The sequence below is a fragment of the Nomia melanderi genome, unplaced genomic scaffold, assembly GCF_051020985.1.
Source record: "Nomia melanderi isolate GNS246 unplaced genomic scaffold, iyNomMela1 scaffold0412, whole genome shotgun sequence".
In the NCBI taxonomy this organism is placed as follows: domain Eukaryota; kingdom Metazoa; phylum Arthropoda; class Insecta; order Hymenoptera; family Halictidae; genus Nomia; species Nomia melanderi.
The window spans coordinates 27,501-35,000 of record NW_027475527.1 but is presented as its reverse complement, the minus strand read 5'-3'; the positions used below and the strand labels follow the sequence as shown (position 1 = coordinate 35,000).

The window sequence follows — 7,500 nt, the reverse complement described above, 5'->3', positions numbered from 1 at the left end:
CGCCGAGGGTCTGTCGCGTGCGCCAAAGGCGACGCGGCAGGCAACCACTCGGGCCGTAGACCGACACGCAACGGGTCGCGACGTTCTACTAAGGGAGAAGTGCACGACTACGTTGCCGGAACATTTAGGCCGAAGGCGGTGTACCCTCGCGCATTGGAACCACGAAGGTCCATACGCGGGGTATCTGCGCGCCAACGGAAGCCAGCCTCGTCGACGATGAATCTCCCCATTCGATCTTTTGGGTTTCTCAGGTTTACCCCTGAACGGTTTCACGTACTCTTGAACTCTCTCTTCAAAGTTCTTTTCAACTTTCCCTCACGGTACTTGTTCGCTATCGGTCTCGTGGTCATATTTAGCCTTAGATGGAGTTTACCACCCACTTAGGGCTGCACTCTCAAGCAACCCGACTCTAAGGAAAGGTCCTCCCGAAACGCGTACCGGTCGCTACGGGCCTGGCACCCTCTACGGGTAAATGGCCCCATTCAAGATGGACTTGGACGCGGTTCGACGTCACGGGATAAATGGACCCTCCTGAACACTACATTTCCCTACGGCGGAACCGCGGGATTCAGTGCTGGGCTAATTCCTGTTCGCTCGCAGCTACTAAGGAAATCCTTGTTAGTTTCTTTTCCTCCGCTTAGTAATATGCTTAAATTCAGCGGGTAATCTCGCCTACTCTGAGGTCGTCGTGAACGTGAATTGTATGAAAATTCAATCGAATTTCATAAAAATCGCTCAAAGGCAAAAAAAACAAAGTCTAGAGGAGAGTGCGTTCGAACACAACAATATTCATATTATAACGTATATAAATGATAAATATACCGCGACACGCGCGACTCCGTATCGTCGCGAAAAATCGTTCGCGAACGCGTCTTATGCGCCTCACCAGTGGTCTCTGCTGCGTCGCGTGTCTATATTCTCTTTTTACACTCTTCTCCTTCTTCTATCACATTTTACTCGATCGCGAAAAAGACTCTCGCTAGACGATCTCGCGCTCCGGTTAACTTTAACGCCCGTCCGAGAAGAATTTTCGGGGACTGGACGACCGAAGCGGATCTCGCGCGGTCTCGCGATCGACAGTGAAGAGAAGTGCAGAAGAGGAAAAGAAGACACGACAAACACACACCATGGGGCGACCGACGCGTTCGTTTCAACGCTTTCGCACAAAGTCGGCGGCGGTTATATATTTATATCATTATATTCCGGCGGACGGGACGCGACGTTCGAAAGCCTCGCCAAAGAGGAGCTCCTGCCTCTTCCTCTCTCTTTTCTACGAGAAAAGATAAACGTATTTTACGGGGATACGGAAACGTTACCACGTGGTGTCACACACGATCGTCCGTCTCTTCTCTATAGCAGAAACCGATAAAAATACACCTCCCGAAAGAGAGTATATGGTGATTCTTTTTATATATATATATATTTCGAAATACAACTGAACGTGGCGGAAGCGCACGGTGGTGGTCCAGCGAGGACACGCGACGACGGGGAATAAGAACTATTCGACCCGTTACGAATACGCATGCTCGTCCCGCACGATTTTAACACACACCGTGTTTTTCTCCAGTCGTCAAAGCGTTCGTGCGTCGAATTCGAAAAATAAAAAAAAAAGAAAAACACCTTTTCTCTCTCTCGGGGTAAAAGAGTCGATGTGTATTGTGTATAAAGGTTCTGCGAGAAGTCTCGTTTTGACGTGTGTTCCGCCGATAACGACGATCCTCCGAAACGGGGATACAGAAACGTTACACCTCACAACACGATCTCCGTCTCTTCTCTATAGCAGAAACCGATAAAAATACACCTCCCGAAAGAGAGTATATGGTGATTCTTTTTATATATATATATTTCGAAATTCAACTGAACGTGGCGGAAGCGCACGGTGGTGGTCCAGCGAGGACACGCGACGACGGGGAATAAGAACTATTCGACCCGTTACGAATACGCATGCTCGTCCCGCACGATTTTAACACACACCGTGTTTTTCTCCAGTCGTCAAAGCGTTCGTGCGTCGAATTCGAAAAATAAAAAAAAGAAATACACCTTTTCTCTCTCTCTCGGGGTAAAAAGAGTCGATGTGTATTGTGTATAAAGGTTCTGCTGCGAGAAGTCTCGTTTTGCCGTGTGTTTCGGTAACGACGATCCTCCGAAACGTACATCTCATTCGTAAGAGAGGAAGAAAACAATCTCCCTGGGGCCAGTCGGTAATATACCGACATACGACGTGTCGTGCACATCCGTCTCACGCACGGTATACAAAATATGAATAAAACGTGTGTAGTCTCTCTCTCTCTCGACTTCTTAATATTTTCTTTCACCTCTGACGCATCATTTCAGGTGACGTCGGGAGCGCGGGAAAAAAAATTTTTCTAAACACACGAAACCGTTCATCTCACGAACAGCCGAAAAAGTTGTCGCTCAGATCCATATCGCAGTGGAGCGGTATCCGCGGGCGGTCGTAATTGAACGACGCACGACGCCGCGAACACTCACGCGAGTCCATACAAACGATTCCGATCGTTTTGCAACAACTAGAACGTACACTGTCCGTGAAATTCACAGAATTTTCGCGTGTCCGCGACAAACGCCGACGAGACACCCATCGTTCGCTCGTACGTAGCATCCTTCTCTTAACCCGACTCAGAAACGTTCTTTGCGCCCTTCGGTAAAAAAACGTTCGATCCGAAGAGGTGAACGACGGCGGGGATTTGACAGAGCTACGCAAGCAGTGTATGGTACGTAAACGACCCTCAGCCAGGCGTGGTCCAGGAATTGTATCCGTGGACCGCAATGTGCGTTCGAAATGTCGATGTTCATGTGTCCTGCAGTTCACACGTTGACGCGCAATTAGCTGCGTTCTTCATCGACCCACGAGCCAAGTGATCCACCGTTCAGGGTAATCGTATAAATTTTATATTTCACATATATAATTTTATTCTCATTTGTTCGACCTAATATCTCTCTTCTTTCAAAGAGAAGATAAAAGTTGATACCTGAATCTCCGACCAGCGCGCGAAGGAGATTCAGGCGTCGCCTTGGAGACGACACCGAAGCCTTTCGAGACGAAAAACGTTCAAGTAATATGTATATATTTCTCGACGTTCCGGGCGTATAGTGCATTCAAAAACCCGCGAAAGACGCAGAAGACTCGCACGCGTGGAAACGACGGGGATATATTTTGTATCCTACCCGATACTGAATCCATCGCGTGCAGTCGACCCTCGCGTTCTTCCGATCAGACGCATCTATTGTTGCGCGCATGTTTTCGCGTCGCATCGCGCGAAACGTTGCACGAATCGTACCGATCGATCGATTGAAAGCAAATAATGAAAAAAGACTTCACAGCTGGCTCTTTGCCGGTCATTCGTCCCATGTTATCTCTTGCCGCGAAATTGGCGCGCAAGAGTTGGGTGTCAGACGCGCGGCTTTAAAACGAGCTTCACGGCCGGTCCCTTCGTTACCGCTTTCGTTCTTTCTCTCGGAACGACCATGAACGAACACGACGAGCGACGCTACGGCATACACACGTCCACGGATTCGATTAAAAAAACAGACTTCACAGCTGGCTCTTTGCCGGTCATTCGTCCCATATTATCTCTTGCCGCGAAATTGGCGCGCAAGAGTTGGGTGTCAGACGCACGGCTTTAAAACGAGCTTCACGGCCGGTCCTCTCAATTCCGTGTACGGTACACGCAAGATGCGGGTTCCACTTCCAGACTACCCGGTCCCTTCTCTCTACGAGAATCGATAGTAGAAGAACGGCTCGAAAACGCGTCTCAGAGACTAGGGGAAAAGAAGCGGTATGCGAGCGAAACGAAAACGCATTATGGAAACGTCGCGAAACAATGTTCGACGGTTGCTCGGTTCCAATCGTGCGGCCGTTTCAATTTCTCGTGCGCTTCACCGTCCCTCCGTAACTCTGGCCGATCGCGTATACCGAAGAGCCGACACGCGCAAAAACCACAGGCATTGTATACTGTATATATATATGTTACAGTCACAGCCTTCGCGCGTTTTACTCTCCGACGCGGGGTTTCCACGACGAAAGAGAGACAGTTTCGTGGCGGGTGACTCGGCCGAATCGCTACGACGGGTATTTCTATTATAGAACGAATCATCGCCACCCTTTACCAGTGCCCGACGAAGGAATCACAAGGTCATCTGGAGTTTACAATGCCAGCGACGGTAATTCCAACGAAGACCCGATAAGTCAACTCATCGTTCTATTTCTCCCCGTACAGAAAAGCGAATCGACGCTAACGCACCTCGCGCAAGCACGAACGTTCTCTTCGCGTGGATCATCCCATCGTCGAAAGATGTAAAGACGCATTGGAGATCGTGGTCTCTGGCGGGCTCATTGCACGCCCCACTGCATATCTTTCCTCGAATCGAGAATGATTCGTCCACTAAGGCTGCGAAACTACGCGTCGAGGAAACTAGGGGAAAGAAGCGGGATGCGAGCGAAACGACAATACATTATGGAAACGTCGCGAAACAATGTTCGGCGGTTGCTCGTTTCCTCCTGCGGACGTTTCATTGCTCGGGCGCTTCACGTCCCTCCGTAACCTTCGCGCGATCGCGTGCCCCGGAGAGCCGGCAACCGGTGAACCACAGGCGTATAAACTATAGTCTTCTATAGCAAGCCTTCGGCGGTTACTCTCCGACGCGGGGATTCCACGACGAGAGAGAATTTCGTGGCGGGTGACATCGGTCGAAACGCTACGACGGGTATTTCTATTATAGAACGAATCATCGCCACCCTTTACCAGTGCCCGACGAAGGAATCACAAGGTCATCTGGAGTTTACAATGCCAGCGACGGTAATTCCAACGAAGACCCGATATGTCAACTCATCGTTCTATTTCTCCCCGTACAGACAAGCGAATCAACGCTATCGCACCTCACGCATGCACGAACGTTCTCTTCGCGTGAATCGTCCCATCGTCGAAAGATATAGCCGCTTGGAGATCGTGGCCCATCAAGTTCTTCCGTAACTCCTGCGCGATCGCGTACCCCGGAGAGCAGGCAACCGGTGAACCACAGGCGTATAAACTATAGTCTTCTATAGCAAGCCTTCGCGTTTACTCTACGACGCGGGGATTCCACGACGAGAGAGATTTTCGTGGCGGGTGACACGGCCGAATCGCTACGACGGGTATTTCTATTATAGAACGAATCATCGCCACCCTTTACCAGTGCCCGACGAAGGAATCACAAGGTCATCTGGAGTTTACAATGCCAGCGACGGTAATTCCAACGAAGACCCGATAAGTCAACTCATCGTTCTATTTCTCCCCGTACAGAAAAGCGAATCGGCGCTATCGCACCTCACGCAAGCAGGAATGATCTCTTCGCGTGGATCGTCCCATCGTCGAAAGATGTAAGACGTACAGAAATCGTGGTCCATCACGATTATTCGTAACTCTCCGAGTCGCGTATCTGAGAGTAGGACAAACGGAGAACCACAGGCATAAATAATACTATATGTTTCTTATATAGTTAGCCTTCGCGTTTTACTCTCCGACATGGGGATTCCACGACGAGAGAGAGTTTCGTGGCGGGTGTCTCGGCCGAATCGCTACGACGGGTATTTCTATTATAGAACGAATCATCGCCACCCTTTACCAGTGCCCGACGAAGGAATCACAAGGTCATCTGGAGTTTACAATGCCAGCGACGGTAATTCCAACGAAGACCCGATAAGTCAACTCATCGTTCTATTTCTCCCCGTACAGAAAAGCGAATCGACGCTATCGCACCTCGCGCGAGCACGTAACTACTCTTCGCGTGGATCGTCCCATCGTCGAAAGATGTAAGACGCACGGAAATCGTGGCCCATCAACGTTTTTTTGTAACTCTGCCGATCGCGTATCACAGAGCCGAGACGCACATACCACAGGCGTATAATACCGTTTTCTTTCGTATGGTAAGCCTTCGCGTTTACTCTTCGGCGCGGGGTTTCCACGTCGAGAGAGACATTCGTGGCGGGTGACATCGGTCGAAACGCTACGACGGGTATTACTATTATAGAACGAATCATCGCCACCCTTTACCAGTGCCCGACGAAGGAATCACAAGGTCATCTGGAGTTTACAATGCCAGCGACGGTAATTCCAACGAAGACCCGATAAGTCAACTCAACGTTCTATTTCTCCCCGTACAGAAAAGCGAATCGACGCTGTTGCACCTCACGCAAGCACGAACGTTCTCTTCGCGTGGATCGTCCCATCGTCGAAAGATGTAAGACGCACGGAAATCGTGGCACATCACGTGTTTTCGGAACTCTGTCGACCGCGTATCTCAGAGACGACGCGCGCGAACCACTGGCATATACTATTATATATCGCGTTTTACCCTCCGACGCGGGGATTCCACGACGAGAGAGAGTTTCGTGAGCGGGTTGACTCGGAAGAAACGCTACGACGGGTATTTCTATTATAGAACGCATCATCGCCACCCTTTACCAGTGCCCGACGAAGGAATCACAAGGTCATCTGGAGTTTACAATGCCAGCGACGGTAATTCCAACGAAGACCCGATAAGTCAACTCAACGTTCTATTTCTCCCCGTACAGAAAAGCGAATCGACGCAATCGCACCATACGCGTGCACGTAAACAACTCTTCGCGTGGATCGTCCCATCGTCGAGAGACGTAAGTTTTCATAGTATGAATTCGCGTTTTACTCTCCGACGCGGGGATTCCACGACGAGAGAGAGTTTCGTGAGCGGGTTGACTCGGAAGAAACGCTACGACGGGTATTTCTATTATAGAACGCATCATCGCCACCCTTTACCAGTGCCCGACGAAGGAATCACAAGGTCATCTGGAGTTTACAATGCCAGCGACGGTAATTCCAACGAAGACCCGATAAGTCAACTCAACGTTCTATTTCTCCCCGTACAGAAAAGCGAATCGACGCAATCGCACCATACGCGTGCACGTAAACAACTCTTCGCGTGGATCGTCCCATCGTCGAGAGACGTAAGTTTTCATAGTATGAATTCGCGTTTTACTCTCCGACGCGGGGATTCCACGACGAGAGAGAGTTTCGTGAGCGGGTTGACTCGGAAGAAACGCTACGACGGGTATTTCTATTATAGAACGCATCATCGCCACCCTTTACCAGTGCCCGACGAAGGAATCACAAGGTCATCTGGAGTTTACAATGCCAGCGACGGTAATTCCAACGAAGACCCGATAAGTCAACTCAACGTTCTATTACTCCCCGTACAGAAAAGCGAATCGACGCAATCGCACCATACGCGTGCACGTAACAACTCTTCGCGTGGATCGTCCCATCGTCGAGAGACGTAAGTTTCATAGTAAGCCTTCGGCGTTTTACTCTCCGACGCGGGATTCCACGACGAGAGAGAGAGTTTCGTGAGCGGGTTGACTCGGAAGAAACGCTACGACGGGTATTTCTATTATAGAACGCATCATCGCCACCCTTTACCAGTGCCCGACGAAGGAATCACAAGGTCATCTGGAGTTTACAATGCCAG

At 50.0% G+C, this 7,500-nt stretch overlaps 2 non-coding genes across 2 annotated transcripts in view; both read right to left on the bottom strand.

The window, feature by feature from the left end:
• LOC143176200 (large subunit ribosomal RNA) overlaps positions 1-686 on the bottom strand; it is a 4,009-nt gene extending 3,323 nt beyond the window's left edge. The window contains exon 1 of the ribosomal RNA XR_013000785.1: positions 1-686. This exon is cut by the window's left edge and continues 3,323 nt beyond it. This is a non-coding gene — a ribosomal RNA (large subunit ribosomal RNA).
• Positions 687-2,741: 2,055 nt separating this feature from the next.
• On the bottom strand, positions 2,742-2,896 carry LOC143176201 (5.8S ribosomal RNA). Its single transcript, XR_013000786.1, has one exon. It is a non-coding gene; the product is annotated as a 5.8S ribosomal RNA (ribosomal RNA).
• Positions 2,897-7,500: the final 4,604 nt, after the last annotated feature.